This window comes from Cupressus sempervirens, chromosome 7 (genome assembly GCF_028749045.1).
Source record: "Cupressus sempervirens isolate cs-2001-9-10 chromosome 7, ASM2874904v1, whole genome shotgun sequence".
Lineage (NCBI taxonomy): Eukaryota > Viridiplantae > Streptophyta > Pinopsida > Cupressales > Cupressaceae > Cupressus > Cupressus sempervirens.
Genome location: NC_143124.1, coordinates 267,695,949 through 267,720,200, shown reverse-complemented (window position 1 = coordinate 267,720,200; position 24,252 = coordinate 267,695,949). Strand labels below are relative to the sequence as shown.

The window sequence follows — 24,252 nt, the reverse complement described above, 5'->3', positions numbered from 1 at the left end:
TTCTATGGTTTAGGCTCATGACGAATCACAGGGCACGTTTGGCAAATTTCCGAAAATAGGCACTTGGAAATTTTAAGTGGAAAACGTGTCAAAAAGGAATTTTTGGCAAATGTACGGACATAAGAAAGTATGCAAATGGATTTTTCATGACTTGGGAACTGGCATTCTTCAAGGATTTTTAGGAGAAAACACAATGATATAATCCATTTAGGCTCACCAATCACAGGATCAAAGTTATAACGTGTCGAATAGGTATGCGAATCAATCTGGATACCTTAGCCGTAAGAAAACAATGCAAATTGGGTTTTTAATCATGTTAGCAAATTGATCAAATGGCTTTGTCATGACCTCAAAATTTGAACGTATGAAGTGTCTGACCCCTAGAACAAGATGCAAAAGGAATTTTTTCATTTGGTTCAACTGGGTCAAATATATGATTGGTTGAACAAGGCTTCCCAGAATTGTGAACTAGTTAAATGCACAAAACAGTAAATGACCAACTTTGCGGGGTGCAAAACCTAGTCAAACGGATTCGAAATGACTTGAAAATTGAAACATAGGTTCTCTATTATGGACACTAAATATACCCAATGTGGAAGGTTGTGAAACATTCCTGGGTAAAAGATACTCAAATGCAAACTGGGCCTCTAATCGCTATTTGACACTTGGGCAGAATTGCAAATTTTGACACTAGCTCAAAAATGGGACTTCACAGAATGATTCGAGATGGAAAAATAACATTGTGGATCACATGCATATGTCAAATGAAAGGTGTTAAGCCACTCAAACACCATCTAGGCCTCAAACTGACAATTGGCTACATATGCATAAAAGGCACTTTTAGGGCATGATTTTCTCAAAATTTTCTAAATGTGACTAAAAATATACCATGCAATTTTCAGTCCCAATAGTCTTAATCAAGTTAATGTTGATCAACCTATTCTCACTTTCATTGGATACCCTTCATCAAATAAACCTCTCATCACTCTTAAGGGTTGTCCTTGCATAACTCTTAAAGAGGACCATATAAATTCTAAGGATTATCAAATGGTTTCTCACACGTATTGTATAAGAAATAATCCTCAACCTACTCCTTTTCTTCTACCTTGTCAACTTGTTCTTCCCCCTACACATCGTCTTTCTAAAAATCTTGAGTTGGATTATGATTTGGGATCACAATTACATATTAACCCCACCAAGATTTCTCTTTGGTAATTTCTTCAAACATCTTCAACAAACCATGAAGCCTTGAAAAAATATTTATCTACTTTACCAACGCCATCTATTGATCAAGCTAATATGAATGCATTTTTATAATGCATGAGTACTAAATCAGTCCTACATCAATTTATTTTTACTCATCATGAATTACCTCTTAGAGAGATTCAAGATCGCTATGATGCTCTTATTGTATTTTTCCTAGTCAATAGTAACCCTATTCATCAAACTCTAGTTGATAATAGATTTAAGCTTAATGTTTGTAGTGTGGATATGCTCAAAGAAATTAATATGCATCCTTTACATATCACACCTAACATTAATATTATTGATATTTTTGAAATTTTTTCTAAGAAAGATTTAGTTACAATCAGTTATCTATCAAAGTAGGTCCATTTTTTTTTACTCAAATTCATGTTATGCCTACATCACTCAATTATAAACTTCTTTTGGGTAGACTTTTGTTACATAATATGCACACAATTCCTTGAACTCTTCATAAAAAATTTAAGTTTATCTATAATAATATGATCTACACTCTTCACATAAACATTAAGCCAAATAGTTGTTTAAATTTTGACATGTAACAAAATAAAGAATCTAAGTTTGATCCTTCTTGTACAAGTACCCTACTAGGTGATGATTGGGAATCCTTAGATTTCACACTAACCTTTATTGGAGAATATTTAATTAGGGAGTTTCTATTTATAAGAGATCATGCAACTCCTTTCTTCACAAACTTTATTCCCAGTTCCATGCACAATGAACCTATTAAGTATAGTGATAAAAATCATATACCCTTGGGCAATAGGGGGAACAGGTACTCTTTTACTACAATTGTCGATCATAATTTAGGATATGTGTGACAAGGTGTTGAATCTCATTCTTTGTCCACATCATGCCACATATTTTATCCAACTAATAAAGAGGTTATTTTACCTAAAATTCTATGTGACAAGGTTATTACTAGGCCTAAATTTAGAAAGAAACATAGTTAAAAGGGTAAAAGCACAAACCTGTGTCACCTTTTATAAAGAAATGTGATATCAGAATGTGATAGTTCAACATTAATGACAAAAAAAAATGGTATTTGTGTTTAAAATATGAAGATGATGTAAACTGATGAAATGTGTAGAATTGTATGAATTTAATGCCTTTAATTTTTATAATTTTTTTGACTAAGAATTTATTCATTTTATTTTATTTTGAAGTCCCTTTTTTAACTATAAAAAATATAGGATGTAGTTCCCATCAAATAAGTATGTGCAAATCATCTTTTTTTGTTCTGATTTGAAAATATTTTATAGATGACTTGTATAGCTAGTGAACAAAAAAAGAAATAATTATTTTTTATGTATATTTTCTTTGTCATAAGTACTCAAGTTTGACCTTGTCAGAATCCAACAATTTTTTCCTCCCGTCAAAACTTCCCTATCAAATCTATACCTTCTTGAAAAAAAATTACATATTCGTGAAGAGGATTCTCTCCTCTAGTGATAAATATAATTTTTTAATTTTATTGATATGATTTACTATTTTTTTTAATTTTTTGAGAGATCATCTTCTGAAATGTTGAAATATCGACTTATAATATTTTGAGATTATAAGACATTATAACTAATCAAAACACTCAAAAATTTATATAATGATGATGTTGAATCTGAGATCTATAAAAAGGTATTTTTGGTTTTTTTTTAAATTTAGTTTTGATAGAGAAATGAGATTTGACCAAAATAGGTTTTTGTATCACAAACGGTGACACAGATCTGTGCTTTTACCCAAAAATTAATGAATCTTCCATTTTGCATATATCACTATTATCAAGATCACTCTATTAGAAATATAAAAGGAGTAATTGAGAGGGGAGTAGTGAATCAATTACCACTAAAATATATCCCAGATCACTTAGATGTAAGTACATAACATAAACTTCACTGAAGTTACTGATGCTTAATAAACACACAAGCACTTGGTTAATATTAAAAATCTATTGTAACTCGGAAAATGCTTAACATGAAAATCTTAAGAGATTATGTGTGATTAATCTTACATAACTTAATTGCATACAAATAAAAGAAATAGCATGAACACAAATGACACCAAGATTTAACATGGAAACCCAATTTAGAAAAAACCACCAATTACAACTAGTTACTAATTTTCACTCTTCTAAAGTGATCCCTATTAGGAGCCAACCCTATTAAAGGTTACAAAATATACTTTTAGGTTTTAAATTATTAGAGGATTTAATCACCTTGTTAGGAGTTTCCTTTTTAGAGGTCTTTAGACACTTCAATCTAGAAATCCCAAATTGTGAGAGGATTTACAAATAGTTGCTAAGCCAACTCTGTTAAGAGATTTAGATAATGGCTATAATGGTTAGAGAGTAATAATGAGATGACCTAATTTTTGATGCAACTAAATTGCTGATTACAAGTCGTCAAATCACTTGCACACATTAAATCCTCAAGTTGACCTTATATTTATATCATACACCTTGTCATGTTGGCTTGAATACAACTTAGAATAATCAATATTTATCTCCTTAATTGGCTAGAACCAACAAACAAATCTATTGAACTCAATATACCAAAATAAGAAAATCTTTCTTTAGTTGACCCTACTAGGTAGACACTAACTTAGAAATTATTTTCTAGTGTTAACCAAGTCAACTGGGTTAACACTGAATTTTCACAAATTTCCTTTGGTAACTGATTGAGCTTGATTAACATTGGTTTCATCCAACGTTTACTTCATTAACCAAGCCATCTCAGTTAACATTCAACTTTTTCCAACTTCTCTTTGTTGCTCTTGTGAACTCGGTAGACACTGAATTTTGAACTTGGAAAACTCCACAATGCTCGATAGACACAGAAAATTGTCTTCAATGCCTGAGTGAGCTTGGCATACATTGGCTGGTAAATATGTGGCATTTTTTGTAACATCAAAGACAATACAAAATTAACCAATTCCTTTCAACACACTCTACTATTGATTGTGGAGATTTACATGAGAAGATTCAACAACTCATTAATAAAGAGGTTATTCACACATATCCTTATAATGAGCTCTCTTTTACTTCTAATTTTTATAAATAACATTAAAGTCCCTATTATGTTTCTCCACGCCATCTAGCATTGTTGGTCATCCTTTTAGGGGCTCATTGTCATACATGGTTTCCTCTATGAATAGCATAATAGGTTTCTTTTCCATTCTCTTGTTGCTATACTTGGCGGGAAAGGGAATCATTTTTTTATATTTTTCACTTTCTCACAAATCCATTATTTCCTTTTGTGAGTGTTATTTGTTTATTGTGTCACATCCAATTTTAGATTATTAGCAAGTGGGTTTTCATGTTGGATAACTCACTTACCTTGAAGATTCATAACAATGTATCCTATTGTTCAAGGATTTATTTTTTCACTACTTATATGGTGTCATTTAATTCGATCCTTCCAAGATCTCTTAGGAGATGTGACCACTTTGGTTTTGACTGGGTGTTGATTGTAGATACTATCTTGATGCTAAAATTTCTTTATCATTTTTTATCTCTTTCTTAAGATGACAAAATAAGCAATTATTTTTCCATCTAAAGGGAAGGGTATACATGATTCCCTTATCCTTTTCATATTTTCAAACACATCATATAGATCACACTAGCATAGAAAAATCATTCTAATAATATAGGAGTACTATATCATGGGAGTGTATGACAATACTTTTGGATTTACTATGTAACGCCCCGCCAAGGGATCCAAAAGAATTAACTTAAAGTTTCACTAAGTTTGCTAAACATTTTTTTTTTTTTAAAGTAAGAAAGTATGACATACACATCAAACAAATAGTAGCGGAAGCAATAACATGTAATCATCGACAAACATACATTGCAAGTTACATTTCTTAAAGATCCCAAGACGTTGAGTTACGTTTAAATTTAATTAATTCTAAGTCTAACAACTAACACATACATATAAAAGAATAATCAGAAACTCCAATGTCCATAATATACATTTGTTCCGAATGCTCCTTGGCCAATTAATTCGGAATGCTCATTCATCCACTGTACATGTCACAGGGTATGAAAGGCGTAAAAGAATATACATATGTAAAGATTAAGATACAACATCCTCAAATCCATGATACAAAGTACAGTAAAAATATATGAAACTATTCACCATACATCCATAATGATAAAACATCTATCATAAAATCGAACCATCCATCATAATAATCCAAGAACATAGTGAAGGTAAATGCCAATCACGAAAACTCCAGCCACGGTGACCACAGAACGGATCTCAATGGTAAGAGTAAAAGCACTACCACCCAACTGTGTGGAACCTAAATGGTCCACTCCCACCGCGCTGAGGAGATAGCCTCAAGTCCCAAATAGGATAACAAAACCTATAATCATAAATACTCTCTAAGTCTAGGAAATCTTATAAGTATGCTAACTCAAGGGTTCCTAAAAAGATCGATATCTATATCCCAGAGGTACCACAAGACACGTAGGAAACCTAATATGCAAGCGGGAAAGTGTCATCGCAAAAGTCATGTAGAAGTTACCCGAGCAATCCCTTAGGAATCCCGGGTCCCTACTGATCCTGCGGCCACTAGTATCCTCTCGTACTGACGAGGCATACTATGGAATGCAAGGTCGTAACCAAGCGTCCTCTCTACCCCATCCTAGTCTGTACTAGCACTCATGGCATGGGAGAGAACATACAATTATCTTGTTAGGTTCATTTTCTCTCATTTAGTGTAAATGTTTTCACTTATTAAAAATGACTTACAATGGGTTTCTCAAGGCAGCCTCTTAGGGCTTCGACCCCCATTGCAAGCCACTTCCTGACTCTACACATAGATAACCTACCCTAGCTCATGAACTCATAAAACAAAGAATCATAATAAAAAAAAACATCTCAGTCCTATACGAGCAATTGAAAAACATCATCAACAGATAATCCACAAATTATATCAGTTCTTCATGAGCAACAGATAACATCAAATAGTAATCATGTAATCACGACAGTTCTCTATCAGCAACTGAAGGCATCAATGATAAGTCACAAAATCCAATGGTTATCTAATGAGCAACTAGAAAGTAATACAAGTATAACTAATCGAGACTCAGAAATGGTTATCAAATATAACTGATCGAGACTCAAAAATGGTTAAGTTAGGTATTCTCAAATACATACACCTCAGCTTCACACAAGGAAACTGGAAGCAATAACAAACCGTAACACAATCATGTCATAGAGCACTTCATCACATTACCATGGTCAGGTTAAGAAAGATCGAGACCAAATCATCATGACATCACATTCACAACCCCGAGCCTCTGGTAACAACCTAAACTGGTCAACGCTAAACCAACCCCAAAACATTCAAAGTACAAAGGCAACATCAAAGTCTCAGGGATTGGATCAGAAAGTATATTATTTGAGTTAAGGTAAGGTTTATGTTTAAGTTTAATGTCGAATTCAAGTAACTAGATTTTCACAACTACCCTTTACGATTAACCCTTTTCATTAAATCAATAATCCAAATTTATAATGTAGTCAAATAAAATTCCTTATTAATTAACTTAATTAAACTAATTTTAATTAAATTAATCAATAATCATTTGATCTAATTACTTATTTTAATCTAACCATTAATTGTTAATTTATTAATATTTAAGCAAAATTATTAATAAATTAAATTTACAAACTATTTTAAATGCATTATTATTTAACTAATCGATATCAATCAAGATTAAAAAAAATATTTATTAATTTAAATATATTAAAAAAAATTTATAAATTAAAAATTTTAAAAAGTAATAAAATTTATACATAAAAAAATGAATTAAAAAAAAAACTTTAAAAAAAATACGTTTTAAAGCCCGTCGGCTGGAAAGGACCCTGTGGTCTACCGTAGGCCTGCGGTCGCAGGGCCTGCGGCGGTAGGTACTCTGTACCTGTCGTCGCAGTACCTGCGATGCAGGTACTATCAGCCTCCGACAGTGGGGGGCAGGTACAGGATGATTCCCTCCCCCCCCACTATAATATAATTATAATAATTTTTTTTTATATATATATATTTTTTTTAGAATTTCAAATATAATAAAATAAATCCAATTTTATTTTAAAAAAAAATAGTTTTTGTTTAATTTTCAATGAAACAACAATTTTTTTTTTTTAACGGATATATATATATATATATATTTATTTTTATATCTAGAAATTTCAATTACATAAAAACAAAACCCTTATTAAAATAAATCTTAATTTCTAAATCAGGAAAACAAGGGCTCTCATAATTCATCCAGTCTTCATGGATACAGAAATTATTGACGAACAATTAATAAATTCACAATATTGAACAGTTAAAACTTTCATCACAGAGAATTCAGATCTACAAACCACAGACACGAAGAAGACAGGAAGGGATAATTGCATATTTAATGGATAGTCAAAACACAAGACCTTACCTGATCCTGATGCTATTATGCAATCTCCAGGAACTGTATGCGAATTTGCTCCTATCAATAACCTTCCCCTCGAACACTTTCTTCGTATCAACCTTCTGAAATTTGCTTCCAAAAAAATTGTCTCCCCAAAAATTTCCTATCCAAATTCATCTATCTCCCAAAATGAACCCCCAAAGTTGTGATAAGCAAATTCTCCTCAATTCGGGGCACTAATTGTGCATTTACCCGAGAAGACTCTTTGCCCAACTCAGTTAACTCCAATTTAACTTTTATTATCTTTTCTTATTCTTTTGCATTCAACTTTCATGCACATTAAGTTGAATTATTAAATAACTTTATTTAAAATTTCACTTGACTTCAATTCTTAATTAATTTATTACTTTAAATCTTATGTGCACTTTTAAGAAATTAAAATAACATTATTAATTTTTATAATTTAATCTTTTAATTTAATTCTTATATTTAACTCATGTTTAGATCATGCGATCTAGAATTCTTAATAAAATTAATATCTTTCAACTTTTAATTTATTTTAGAACTTAATTGATAACATATTTAATTAATTTAAATAACAATAATATTTAGCATTTATTTAAAAATGAACTCCAAATATATTATTATAAAATTAAATAAATATTATCCTATTCTAAATATATCTTGAACTTTAATCTCCAACTTTAATTATTTTATTTAATTAATTAATTAATTAATTAAAAATAAAGATATCATAATAATTTCTTATTAAATTAAATCATTAATTAGTCTTTTTAATTAGACTTAATTTATAGAAAATACACCAAGGACTCATAAAGCAACATACGAAAATCCATCATAGAAAAATACATACCAAATCAAACAAAAGGGTTATAATCACAAAATTACATCATTTGATGCATTCGGAGGGTACTTAACTCAGATACTTGTCCTAATTATCAATTAGGACAATTGGCTAAAGGGTTTAGGATTTGGACTTAAGAGTTTATCTCCCCTCTCTTACCATTGAGACAGTGCGATAGGGTACGCTCATCCTGACAATTCAGGGAAGTCGATACCCGGTGCCTGCAACCTGCATAAAATCCATGCATGTACAAACACAATATTCTAAGCTAAACAGGCAATGGCGGGAAGTGGTGCATCGTGTAGATCCCGACTAGCAGGTGACTACGACTCCCTTCCTTAACCTTATCAGAAACACCATACATAAATAAAACAACACACACACCATACACATGCAGTATGGGGTAAGTATCCATAAGAGGCACATGAAATAATAAGCCATCTAACTTATCATCATCGATAACTAAAACCATCGAATAATCATCATACATGCACGAAATATAGAGTACCAAGTAATCTCATCATATAATAAACTGAGTGTAAACATCCTCTGATAATCTCTAAAATAATGATACTACTCATCAAACATAAATTGGCCTAAAAGAGTTTGGCAATCATATCATAAATGTAGCTCGAAAAATGTAAACTAGGGGCAGGCACTACATACTACCAGGAACACAAACCCACCAGACCACTCAATCATCCCTATTTCTTTTCTTCATGGGATTGACTATCAGTCACACAAACTTGTTATACAATTAAATCCTATTCTATTTTGCGTGATTCAAAATAACAGACAAAAACCTTAATGAGAAAGTTTGTCACATCCCTCCACTCTCTCTTTCTATATTTTTAGTGACATCTATCTTAGTATGATTTTGTGATTTTGATGAAGACTCATGTTTCATGGGGGAAAATACAGATCTTGAGTATGGCTTAGAGTAAGTTAGCCTTTATGGCTTGGTATGATTTATATGTTATCTTCAAATCTATGCATTGTTCCTAGCTTGATGATTTATTTGTATCCTAAGTTGTGATAAGATCAAATATTCTTTTGATCTACTTTACCATGACTTTGAGGTAACTCACACTCCCATTAAAGTAAGGGCTAAATGTACCATCTTAAAATGGAAGAACTTACATTTTACTTGACCTTTAAGCAACCTTTTCCATAATTCTTGTCTTGGAACATGGATCAACATGTGATTATTGTGTATTTTCTCTTCTCCTCTTCCATTTCACTCTTATTTATCATCTGTCATTTTCTAATATGGTCTTCTAGGTGTCTCTTTGCTACCCTTTTGGCCATATCAGTTTGTTTCATCTGTACACCCTTTTGGACCTTCCTAGGGCTTTCTCTCTGTAATCTTTGGGACTAGGTTGACCTAGATTGACATGGTCCCTTCTAAGGCTTTTTATTTCTAGTCTCTATTACTAGGTCAACCTAGGTTGACTTGGTCCTCTCTGAGGCCTTATTCCTCTGTTATATGGGTCTGGGTCTACTCAGGTTGACCTAGTCTAGGACTAGGTCAGCCCAAGTCAACTTGGTCCTTGATGAGTGTAAATTTTAGGGGCCAAATGGCCTTGATTTCACCAAAGTATTTATTTCTCTCTCCTAATTTCCTAAGGTTAACTCTCCACTTAATAGTCACTCCGTAATTAACTCTATGTAAATAAGCCTTTAACTAAATTTCTGCTAGGAAACTAGTGTAAAAGGAGGCTTGGAGGTTTGGATTTTATATCTTAACTCATCAAGTAGTCATAGTTCATCAAGCACTCAAGGCAAGGAGCTCTAGCATTCAAGCATTCAAGCGATTTTTCTTCACGCATTCAAGGATTGTGTATGGGAATTTCCTCTTTTAGATCTAGATTATTGTTGGCTATCTTGGGAGGATATCTATATTGAGGTATTCTTTATCTTCTTCATTGATGCACATTTATATCCATGGCTCCATGTTGTGCTTATGGTAGATCTATTGCAATTATGGAGATATCCTACATTATTTTTTCATAATTCATGGTCTACAATACATTTACATACATTCAAGGAAGGTGAATCCTAATCCAAGTCAACCTAGTTCGTTAGTCTTAGATTTTAGGGAAATTACTGGGTTTTGTTCCTTTAGTCATTTTATTTTGAGATCCACAATCAGAAGTTTAGAAAAGATTCAGTTCCAAAAGTTGTGCAAAAATACATCTTCATCTATGCATTTCAAGGTGAGTGTTTTATATTTTATTTTCTTTCATATGTTTACCCTAGATTTGTACCTTAATTAAGATAATTGTATTTAGATAGCATATAGATCTACATTTCCTAAGCAATTAGTTCAATTTAAGATTATCCTATTAAGGGCCTAATAGAATGTATTTATTTGTATTGCATTCCTCCTTACAACCTAGATTTGGTATTAGCACCCTTGTCCCTTTAGGTCCTAGCTAATCTAATTTGGATTAAAAGTGGAATCATACTTGGAAATCCCCATCTTTCTCTCATACACATATTTGAATGCCTAAGTGACCCACTAAAGTGGAAGTCTACATCCATATTATATTTCTTCTACTTTACTACTGAATATATATATATTTTTTGTCTATGGAGCTTGATTAGTCCCTAATTGGGGGATTATCAATTTGTGGTGATTGATCAGGAAACTACTGTACATATTACATAAAATTTTTGGGCCCTATTTTATCTGGATTTTGGGTCAACATGTATTAATTAATTAAAACCCTAAAGTGGTAAAAATACTTGTATAAAAGAGCTTAGGGTTAGGGATTTTCATAATGTGTAACACACACACACACACACACACACCTGTGTGTGTGTGTGTGTGTATATATATATACATATATATATATATACATATATATATATATATACATATATATATATATACATATATATATATACATATATATATATATATATATATATATATATATATAAAGGAAATACCATAGTTGAGAACCTTACATTAGGTTGTATGATGTTATTTATTTTCATATCCCTCTTATGCCACTAAGAACTAGTAGTTTTGTTTTAAAAAGCCTTTATTGATTGAAATGTTGGAACTTCACCAAACACATTAAACCTAGTCTTATTCACACCCATGTATAAACTCAATTAAGGGGATTTTATGGATTTTTTGTGAAAAATTTCCCCTGGCCCACATCTGACCTAATTATATTTATTGATGAAATTCATACACCAAATTTAGGTAGAGATCATTTATTCAAACTAACTTCTCCTTTTATGACCCATGTCTTATTCATATGCTTTCTAATCTCTTCAATATGAAATTTGTCTTTCCTTGTATCGTGATTATGTAATTTGTTCCTTTCTACCAAATAGTTGACGTAAATATTTTCATTTGTTAATCTACTCAAATAATTAATGTTACTGGTGACAAAACCACATGAACTTTCATATTCATTATCTTTGATTGTAAAATTTACCATATTGCATTTATACATTCCATCCCTAGGCTCATCTATTTTTGTCTCCTCTTTCTTTGCTTCTTCTTCAACTCCTCTAAATACCTTCTTTCTTTTAGCATTGAATCTTTTATTTCATGGGTTACACTTGTCCTTCGGTGAAGAGACATCTCTTTGAGTTCCTCTTTCTTTAGAATGGATAGATCTTCTTGTCCTAAACTAAGTCTTAAACTAAGGTGAGAGTAATGTTAATTGGTAATTTACATTGAGATGCAAATTTGTACCATTACATGTGTATTGTACAATATAGCATTAACAAATTATTATTTAAACTATATTAAAGGACATTTTTATTGAACTATATGTCTGTATAATCATATTATTAAGTTAGAGTACTATTATTTGTGTTATATTTGTATTAGATATATATAAATAAAAATCTTATATAAAAAATATATTATATCAGCTTAATGTGGGTTTAATAATTATATATGACTTTGTTGAATCTTAAGTATTGTAGTAAATGACAAATCTTATTGTATAATGCCAAACATGTAAAACTCATATTTATACATCAATTTTGAATGTAACTATACTCAACAATTAAAATCATAAACTATGTTTAATTATCTTAACTTGAATACTTAATCAACAAATCTTTTATTACACACACACACACACACACGCACACACACACACACACACACACACACACACACACACACACACAATTAATAATAAACTATTTACAAATATTGAACTCTTTGACAAGTCACTAAAAATCAACAATAACAAATTAATTAAAGAATGCTTTTCATCAACATGCATTCAGTTGATTCTAGAAACATTTCAAGTTATATTCATGAAGTTCAAATATAATGAATTTAATTAATTAAAGATCTTTAGTAAGTTTATGTTACTTTTAAATCAATATGAGGTTCAATATGTTGGTGCCAGTCAAACCTAGTAAGTGGGCACCAAAATAGGAATAAATTACAGCAAGTATAATAGATGTCACTAGAAATATGATTTACATTTTAGGAAATTTAAGATTTACATTGGAAAAACAAACATCCATCAACTTTCAAATTGAGTACAAGCTTCTACTAATTTCTAAGCTGTCAAATTGCAAACATGGTCCTGGATTTCTAGATAACCAAATGTCTATTATCTTCAACAGAAAAACATCTCTTTTATATTGTGTACTTCAAGTGTGAAAAATTTGATAGGTTGATTTTTTAGTCTTTAAGAGCCCATTTGGTTGCAATAATATAATCAGAATAGGAATAAAAAATTAGAATTCATTTTTAATTCTCTATTTGGTGTGCCAAATTGGAATTGGGAATAGAAATACATATTCCCATTTTGTCCCAAAATGAGCATTTGTCCATTCTCCAAAATACTTGTAATTGGAATTGCTATTCCCATTCCCATTTTGAATTTTTCTTATTTGAAAATGTTCTCAGATCTGCTTCATTATAACTTCCTGTTGGAGCTCCCCAAAATGAAAAATCATGGCCATTTTCAAAATGATGATACTAAAAATATATATATATTCCTTGGATTCTACTCATGGAAGACTAGCGCACAGTGGGAGTTCAATTGCTCAGTAGCACGATTCTATCTCTTCATGTGGGATTTGGATTCACCCACTTTACTATTTTTTCCTTCAGATTCTTTTTGCAAATGCCATGAATTTGTTAAAAATAAGCTTGTGAGAAGATGAAACCCTCTATAAATTATGTTTTTTTTTCAATTTAAGTTTGTGCAACCAAACAAGAGATAATTGGTATTGGATTTTAATTTCCTATTCTCATTCCCCATTTCCATTCCAATTCAAAATTTCTCTTCTACTTCCCAATTCCTATGCTTGCAACCAAACAAGCCCTTACTGAACGTTAGATGTGTTGTGTCTACCTTCCTCTATGACGTGGGCAGGCCTGGAATTTGATGGCCGTATTGGCCATTTTTGTAGTTTTAAGTCATATATGACAACCATAATTTTTTTTGGATATGTATTTAGAAGCATCTTTTTTTTTAAATGTTACTAATTATTACGTATATTATATTGATAAAATATTTCAATTTAAAAGCATTATTAAATTATTCATAAAATAGTGAAAAATAACAACTAATATTATTTTTAAAATGTGAAATGAAAGACAATAAACTAATAAAACGTCATAAAAAAATCATACGACACGCAGGGGTGACCGTCAAATTCCAGGCGTGGACGCGGGAAGCCTGACAAGTCCAAAATAGTAAATGCGTAGCTATGCAGGCGCGATACACTAAAACCGGCAAATCAAAATAAAAAATCACCTGTTTTTGTAAATATATCACTTTCTATTTACAGGAAGGTACGTTAAACTTCCTCTTTTACAGGCATGACCACCTGATTTTTTTAAAGGAGATCTTCTACAAATCAGTAGCGCATATTCTATTTTCAGTAGAATTTGAATTTGTTATCTCTTCAAGAATTATGGAAGCTTTTCCCTATTGGACCAACTCAGGCCAAATCGAACAGATCAATTCAAACCAAATAATTTGAAGAAATTAAACCCAAATAATGACATTGTAACGAATCCTTCATTAAAAGCTCATGAAACTCAGAATTCGGACAAGGCAAACGATTGAAGGTTACATGAGTAGATATAAATCCGTGCTCATTAATTTAAGATTCAATCATATATAGCTGATACATAAATATAAGTAGAAATGAATAGATGTTCAACAACAATGAGCTTATTAATATAAACATTTATCACATATAGCAGATAAATAACTAAACATAACATTGGAAGGCTTAGTTCGACGTTGTTAACAAAGGATACAGTGCTACACAGCGGGCTTATTAATTTAAGACTTAGCTGATAGATAAATATCAAATAGTTTTGTTGGTGCAGGCTTTGTACTGGAGCGCAGAGACAAAGTTGCGGATGTTTGTTCGACGTACTTGACAATCATTGCTGGTCAGGACTCTACTCATTTACTCAGCATTCGCTCTGATCCCATTTCCTTCTTCGTCCACCATGACACGTCGGACAGCTGTAGCAATGTCCTCCTCGGTGAAAGATCCATCTTCCTCATTTCTTCTCACCTCCAATCCCAGCTTCAACTCCTCCAAGATCAGCCTGGCCGACAATCCCTGCTCGTACTGCATTGGGAGAGCAACGAAAGGCAATCCAAACCTCACGCCTTCTGTCACAGAATTCCATCCACAATGCGAAAGAAAAGCTCCTGTCGAAGGGTGCTTCAAAATAATCAACTGAGGCGCCCACTCTGTAACCACGAGTCCTCTTCCTGTAACAGTCCTATTTTCAAAGTCTAGCTGCAATTCAGTTACAATACCTTTTAATATCACGCTAAAATGTTAAGCTTCAAAGAATAAATCAATCTTATAAGTAATAATATGTAAAATTTTATGTTCAGATGTGAAACGTTAAATTGTGATATTTAGAGCTGAAACTGAAGTGAACCCACCGGTGTGCGGCGAAGAACACAGAGGAATGTGACTCCACTTTCCTCCAAGCCGAGCAGAAGAGCAGTGAGCTGTTGGGCGGTGAGAACGCATTCACTGCCGAAGGACACGAAGACCACAGACCGCGGTTGCTGCTTATCCTGCCAGACCAAGCATGGATCTGCAACGGGGAGCGGAGGAGGTTTGGGCATGAAAATTCCCACCACAAACGCGAGTTTCCCTGAGCTCCTCTGACAATAGTCCAAAAATTTGGCTTCCAACTCCAGGCAAGTATTGTAAATCGTGGCCCAACTTCCATCCACGGAGATGGAAATGCGGTCCATAATGGTGAGCCCATTTAACTTGTTTTCGTAAAAGAAGCGCGCATGGTGCTCTTCAAAGAGTCGCTCGAGGACAACCGAAGAGGGGAAGCCCGGCGGGGGCAGAATCAGATCGTCTGCCGTGGGGACGCCGTGCTCGCCACCATCAGAGTTATTGTGGGAACCCCTATTCTCTCAGCAACGCCGGTATTCCTGCAGAGCAGCGCATCATTTATGACAAAATCCGTGGAAAGCTGTTTAAGTAGCTCTCCGAAGGGTTGCTCCCATAGATCGACGGCTTGAAAGAGTAGCGGCATCAAATCCTCTCTTCCTATCTCGGATAAAGCTGCCGTGGACTCGATGCCCGCTGGCAGCCCGTCCACAGATGGCAACGGTATCTCCACCAGCGCGATCCCTGCCAATCTCTGCTTCTTTATCTTCGCAATATTAAGGGGAGCGGAGACGAAGGAAATTCTGAGACCGTGAGTAACAAGGTCCTTGGCGAGCTCTAGGAAGGGCGTTATGTGTCCTTGCGCAACCCAAGGAAACATCACCCCCTGGAGCTGCAATTGATCCGCCATCCTCTGCAACTCCAAGCTCCAAGTTATCTGGACTTTGCACTTACCAATCGCTTCCCAATCCCCCCTTTCCCGGACAGATATTTTTACAGGCGGCACTTTAGACATTACAACCATTTAGTTTTTCTTTTAATGATTCTAGTCCGCTAGGACTAAGACTAACTGATAAGAAAATGGACACGGCTATTTTCCCACAAAAATGTAGAGTTGATCAATTTTGGAAAGATCAAAAATATTGTAGATTTCTTTTTTAAATTTCTACGTTTGTAGTTGAAAACAAGAAAAAAATTATAAAAAAATCATTACGTTCTTGTGAATCTGGAAAAATAGAAAGTTTTACTTTATCTTCGTACTGTTTTGTGGAAGATTAGCCTGTACATAAGAAAATCATGTGGATTGGCAAGTAAACTAAAGAAATATTATCTCCAATGTTTTATTTGTGTTGTCTTTAGATCATGACTCAGTGGTCTAAAAAGTACTGTTGTGCATGTTTGACTTGGGACTGAGTGGTAGATAGCTTAATGTAGATGGCTTACTTTTAATGTGAATGACAGATAGGTTATTTTATGTGAACGACAAATAGCTTATTTGATGTGAATGACACATGATCTATATGATATAAATGATAGAGAGCTTATGCAATAAGAACATTTATGTGCCAATAGTGGCATGTTGTGATGGTTAAGTTGTTGCGTTGTTATCCTTGCCATCCAGGTTCAAATCTCATTGGGATGAGATCCCCCGTTTGTGGCCTCACTGGTTCATAGCTCTAGGTCAAAGCGTTGGTGGTACCGGTGGGCGTGTCGCGCCAGTTCTACCGATCACGTTAAAATGTTTACCAGGCGCATTTAAAAAACAAAAAAAAAAAAAAAAAAAAAAAGAAGAGAGAACATTTATGTCAATGGCATGTGGTTTATCTGACATATGGTAGATATCTTAATGTAGAAACCTTATTTTTAGTGTAAATGACAGCTTATTTTATGTGAATGGTAGATAGCGTACTTTATGTCAACCACACATGGTCTATAAAATATAGATTGATTATTACATCAAATTATTATCGATATTTATATTATATCGATATAAATTATGTAATGTATTGCTATAGTACAGTTTTGAAACAACTAAATTCTAGACGAAATACAATTTAAGATAATTCTAAATGTCTACAAAATACAACATTATTTTCAGATACTTCTAATATTTGAATCTTCATGATCTACACTCCATTGTTGTTAAACCAAAAAAAAGAAAAAAAAAAAAAAAAAGTTGCATTAAACAATCTTAATCTACTTTTTTCCTAACAATATTTTGTATGGAGCTTCAAGAAAAATATTAGACTATGCTAATAAACTTATTAATTATGTAATGTATTAGTAATCTTTGTTAATGTGTGAAATTAGAAGCTATCAAAAAGGTACGTCTGACAATTTTGATTATTTTGTGAGTCAAAGATCATTTTATTCCTCAAGATTTAAATATGTTGATAGGGTAGTTTAAACAACTCCATGTTAGCAAGAGTGTAAGCCATCATGCAGTTTAAAAGTTTTTGACGATTTTGATTATTTTGTGAGTCAAAGATCATTTTATTCCTCAAGATTTAAATATGTAGATAGGGTAGTTTAAACAACTCCATGTTAGCAAGAGTGTAAGCCATCATGCAGTTTAAAAGTTTTTGGCGTTATATTTGTTTCAAACAGATCCACAAGAAGCTGGGAGAGAAGAATTAAGGATTACTATTCACGCACAAAGAGATATAGAGTAGTCGCTACCGACAAAGCATAGTAGCCGCAAACAACTTTGAACAAAGCTACTATGTATTAAACTATATAACATTATCAAATTATTTTCTATACTATAATATATAATATTTGTATTGTACTATATCTTTATGTAATCATATTATTATGTTGACTCTTATTTTTATTATATTATATTAGATATATATTATGTTTGATTTCTGATATAAAAAAATATTATATTAGCTGGAATTGAGATTATTTTCATCTTTGATGTTGTTGGATCTTATGTACTGTAGTATATGAAAAAACTCATAGTTATATTTGTACATCAATTTGGAATCTAACTATATTCAACAGTTCAAATCGTAAACTATGTTTAGTTATTTTGGTTGAAAACATAATCAAACACCTTTGTTTATAATATATATACTACATCAAAGAATGATTTGTATATCAATATGTTATAGTATTCACAAATATCTAACTCTTTCAATTCGATCCAATTTTCCTTCCAATCACTAAGATTGGACAATGACTAATTAGAAGTGGCTTAAAACATTCAATTGATTCAAGAAACATTCCAAACTATATTGATGAAGTTGAAATCTAGTGAATTTAATTAATTAAAGATGTTTAATAAGTTGATGATACTTTTAAATTAATAATGTTCTATAATATTTGTCCCAGTGAAACGCCAAGTGCGAGAGGGAGAAGGAAGAAATGACATCAAGTAATAGATGTCACTGGAAATATGTGAAAATGAACAGTTGATAAGAATTAGTTTTAATTAATTTAAAATTTACATTAGAGACACGAATATACATCAACTTTCAAAACTACGGCCAGTAATAGTACAACCTGTGCAAATTTCTCAGCCGTCAAATTGCGAACATGGTCTTGCATTTCCAGATAAGCCATTCAACTGACATATGTCTATTTTATTTTCCGTACTTCAAGTGTGAAAATTTTGATAGATAGATTTTGTTGTCATCTATATTAGTGACCGTTAGATGTGATGCGTCTTCTTTCTGCTATGATAGGGGAAGCCTGACAAGTCCAAAATAGTAATTTGCTAGTTATACAAGTGCGATACTCTTAAACCTCCAAGTCAAAATAAAAAAATACCTGCCTTTGTGAGCATATCGCTTTCTATTTATGCTTTCTAGTTACCTAGTTTGGTATAGTAGTAGCTACGTTAAACTTCTCTTATACAGGCATGAACACCAGATTTAATTTTAGAGGAAATCTGCTGCAAATCAGCCGAAATATTATATTTTCCATAGAATTGAATTTGTTATCTCTTTAATAATTATAGAAGTTTTTCCCTATTCGACCAACTCAAGACAAATCACACAGATCAATTGAAACTAAATAATTTGATGAAATTAAACCCAGAATCAATAAACAGAATGACATGTAACGAATCATTCATTACAAGGTCATGAAACACAGAATTCAGACAAGGCAACCGATTGGAGGTTACATCTGTAGAGATTAATACATGTTCAACAACAATGGGCATATTAATCTAAACATTTATCATATATAGCTGATACATAACTAGACATAAAATTGAAAGGCCTAACGACATTGCTAAGAAACAATACATTAAAATTTCATGGAAGGAACAAGTCGGACATTGCAAATGATTCAGTAGAAATCAATACACGCTCAACAATGCTGATAGATAAATATCAAATAGTTTTTTCTGCTGTAAGCTTTTTTACTGGAGCACAGAGATGAAGTTGAGGATGTTTGTTCGACGGACTTGACAATCATTTTCGGTGAGTACCCTACTCATTTCGTCGACATTCGCTCTGATCCCATTTCCTTCTTCGTCTACCATGACACGTGATGTAACATTAGGTTGAATTGTTTCCAAATCCTTACCTTTCCAAGGATTGACTCAGGCTTGACACTAGCCTATTAGGATTCCATTGATGCCCTAATTCCTAGAGGACCTCCATACTATCCTCTATCCACTCTCCACCTAGTTACACCAATAGTTGTGGCTCTCTACTTACACAAATGCCATTTCACAACTTTCTTGCTGACCTCAATCCTATGGTTTTCTAACCAAATCATTTCTCCATGTAGAGTGAGGGCTACCAAAGAACTTATGGAGTACTATCTTGCAAGAAAACACCAAGTTCTTGGCTTCTAGGTTAAAATTGCTTAAAACAGGGCTACTGGCATTAGCCCTCCAACTTGGCTTTTTGGACTTTAGTCCTAAATTTCTCCAAAGAAGGTGGCAAAAAAAAGTCATATTCAACTACCCTTTGGGAAAATCTTTAAGATTTTGCAAGTTTCAAATCATTGAGGTGTCCGTACAGGGAAAAACACTTTTTAGCCTATTTTTAAAGGTTTCATATAATATTGATTGGTCTGGTTAGGGTATTTTCTTTCCCCCTTCAAAACTTATCATGGAAATTTGTCCCTTTGTAGAATTTTACTTTAATCAACTCTCCTAATTTTGCACCACTTGGTTTGAAGTATCAAACACTTTCACCCAAAACTTCTCCTTCTAATATGTGATTTGCCTAACCAAGTAGAACATACTTGCCTAGGGCATCACCTTAAAGTTGTTTTCCATGCAGTCCAAGGCCCCAAATCTTATATAAAATATGGACATAGGCTCTACTTCCCTGTCCCCTAAAACCATGATGAAATCATGATAGGAATTCATGGGAGAGCCATTATTGCTCAAAAAGCCAAAACTGAAACATCATAATGTCTAATTTGAAAAGAATTTCAAAACCTAAGTAGATGGAAACTTACAACCTAACAACTTGAAGAGAGAATTACTCTAAAATCATAAGAAGCATAAATTCACCACTAGATTGGATTGTTCAACCCATTTTTTTGTACAGGTGAATCATATGCCACAATTTGTCTTTTCTTTAACCAGAAAAACATTCATTTAATTGCTCAAACTTGCTTATTACAAATCTCAACCCTTGGGATGTGTCTGAATGGTGTTTTTGTAAGATCCCAAAGAGGTTGTAGGTGGTTGGCATATCCACTGAGTGTTCTTTTGCACTTTCCAATCTTCTTTCCAAAAAGTTGTTAAACAAATTTTCAAAAAAAATCACAATCATGACAACTTTTGGCTTCTTTGAACAACTTCTCTCTCTCTCTCTCTCTCTCTCTCTCTCTCTCTCTCTCTCTCGCTCTCTCTCTCACACACACACACACACACACACACACACACACACACACACTTGGGAACCTCTTGGCTTGTCTAGATTTTTTTTAAAATGATGTTTAAACATTTCCCCCCCCATAGAACATCAATATGCATGGTTGAGGTCATTTTTCCCTGTTTGACAACTTTTGCCAATTGTTGTCTGACTTGACATCTTTTTACATCTTTTCACTTCCTACTAATCAAATGACATACTAGGAGTCTTAATCCATACAATAGAGTAGAACCACATCATAAATTACAAGATTAGTTAGGAGAACACCTTCTTAGGATTTCTAAAGGTCCTATACCTATGCCCCTTGACACAAATCAAAATTCATAAACATCCCCAAAACATCTAGAAATTATCAACTTCTAACTTACTCACACCCCTGACATGGCTAGAGTTAGTACAAGCCCAAAATCTAAAGCAACTATGAAACCAAAAATATGAAACTTGGCCTAAGTGGTCCTAGACCATACTCCCCCAAATAAAAAGATGTTAATCCATCCTTGGATTGAGGAGGTATGGATAAATTCCCAACCTTTTGAATTATGATTCTTTAACCCAAGTAGCATCAGAATCATCTTTTTCCAACCATTGGATGAGGTGCTCTATTTAGGCCTTGGTCCTAGTCTCATGAATACTCTGGAATCCAATATCTTTGTTGCTTATGGAGGGGGAGGAGGGATGAGCTAAAGGTCTACTACATCCTATGTTATCTCATGGATACTTTGATCAACATCTTGATTAGGTCCTTCATAAGCAACCAAATCTACAATATTAAAAATTGGCGACAATCCTAGGTCAATAGACAGCTCAAACTTATATGTATTTTTTCCATATTTGGCAAGTATTTTGAGAGAATCTAACTTTTTTATTTGAAGGTTGTGTGGTATCCGTTTAGCTAATATTTAATTTTTTTAGATGTCCATGACAAGATCTCCAATGTGAAATTTGAAGTCATTTCTTGAGGCATCCACCTATTGTTCCAGTCTATCAACATTCTTAATTAATGTATTCATTACACTTTCATGGACTTCCTTCATTGATTGGGGAAAGTCTTCAACATAGCTATTACTTGGACTTCCATATTTCAAGGGTCTCAACTCAAAAACTCCTCTAGGATGCAAACCATAAACTACTTCAAAGGGACTCTTACCTATGGACCTATTCACTGTATCATTATATTGTTGAGAATAGATTGAGGAAGATTGTTGAAGAAGGAGATTGTGGAGAATAGATTGATACAAGTATCATCAATATGTTTCAATCATTGTTTTTTCACTGATCTGAAACATGCTATTTTTTGGTGAGATAACTACTTATATGATATAAGTACTATCACTTATTTGATTGATGAAGAGGATTTGATCAAACAATATAACAATAGAACCTAGAGGAAAGGTTGAGTTATGATATGAAAAGGAGTACAAGAATTAGTTAAGATAGTGATAACATGATGTATTGAAAATCTACTTAAGGTTAAAAAGGTTGGTTCCAGTAAGTGAGTATAGAGGAACAAGTTAAAAAAGAGTTTGTTTGCCAAACTTGACCAAGTGGATAGTAGGTGCTGAGCAAAGCCAGTGCAAGCCAAACAAAAAATTAGTTCGAGCTGATTGATGAGTCTAAAAAATGCCTTTATTTTGTTATGTTTAAGATACTTTATGATACTCTGTTTATCCTTGTTTTAACACTTATAAGCCTATGTTTGATAAACCTTTGATGATTTATGGGGTAGAAAAACTATGTCATCCTTTGCCTAAATTATATCTAATATGCAGTATTTCATATAAATATCCAAATGTGCGTTCTTACGTTTGAATTTAGTTTCATGGATCTTTATTTGCAAATATGTCTTATGTCATAACTAACCTAATGATAAGGATTAAAGGATGAGCAGAAGAATCTAGAAGTTGGTTGCCGACAGCATTCATGGAGAAATGAGCATCAAGGAACAATCATGAAAAGGAAGTTATAACCACTCCAAGAAACATGGCAATGAATAAGGAGGAGTTTTTACAAGCCATTACCTTCTCTGTATTTACGTTGTAACAAGTGGATGCCACAACTTCATTGCTCCCTCCTCAATTTTGTTATCCTTCCTTTCCACTTTCAGTTGTTCTCCTACATTCTCTCCTACAGACTTAACTTAGGATAGTTACTTTTTTGTTATGTAATAAAGAGCAGATTCCCTATATATGTCGAAATTGAATCTTGTGTTCTAAGTTCTTAGTTCTTAGTTTTTAGTATTTAGTTTTGATAAGTTTTATCGAGAGAACACTAATTCACAGTTTTGTTGCAGTTGTGTTTCACAATTCTGAATTATGTAATGACTGATTAATGAAATAAATTAGTTCTCTTTAGTTTCTATCTCGTGTTGGTAGATTAGAGAAGCCAACCAAGGGGGCCCACTTGGAAGTTGGATTATATTAGTATAGAATAGATTCATTTTACTAAGCATTAGCAGTATTTTAAGTAAGATGTAGCTAGTTAATTCCTTCTTGTAGCATCGCACTTCATGAATGTTCCTGCAGCATCTGTGAGAATAGTCTAATGGATGAGTCAAGATGGAATCTCTGTTATCTTGTCATTGTGTTTTCAACATTCATAGATTCAGTAGCTTCCTTTCTACAGCAGTAGTGTAGTTTCCTTCCTTTTCATTTTTACTTTCCTGCAGTATAAGCATAATGATTCATCAAGATACCTAGTGCATATACTGTGCCGACCATTTCAAGTATAGGTCCCTTGGTTGACAATCTAAATGCACCTCATGGTAGGGGAAAAGTAGTCCTTAGCTTGAATAGATTATTCCTAAGCCAGGCCTAGCGCATGACTATGGAACACCTATTGTGAGGCGATTCATTTTTGGCACCATTGCCAGGGATGGTGTCAAGCTAGGAGCATTTTTGAGTCATAGTTTCTAGATTAAGTTCTTTTTACCAGTGTGAAAATTTTAGTTGCATGCATTGAAGAGGAAGACGACGAGATGAATATGG

The 24,252-nt window shown here is 33.0% G+C and overlaps 1 pseudogene; it reads right to left on the bottom strand.

The window, feature by feature from the left end:
* Window positions 1-14,852: 14,852 nt before the first annotated feature.
* Window positions 14,853-16,329, bottom strand: LOC149546464 (UDP-glycosyltransferase 91C1-like; annotated as a pseudogene).
* Window positions 16,330-24,252: the final 7,923 nt, after the last annotated feature.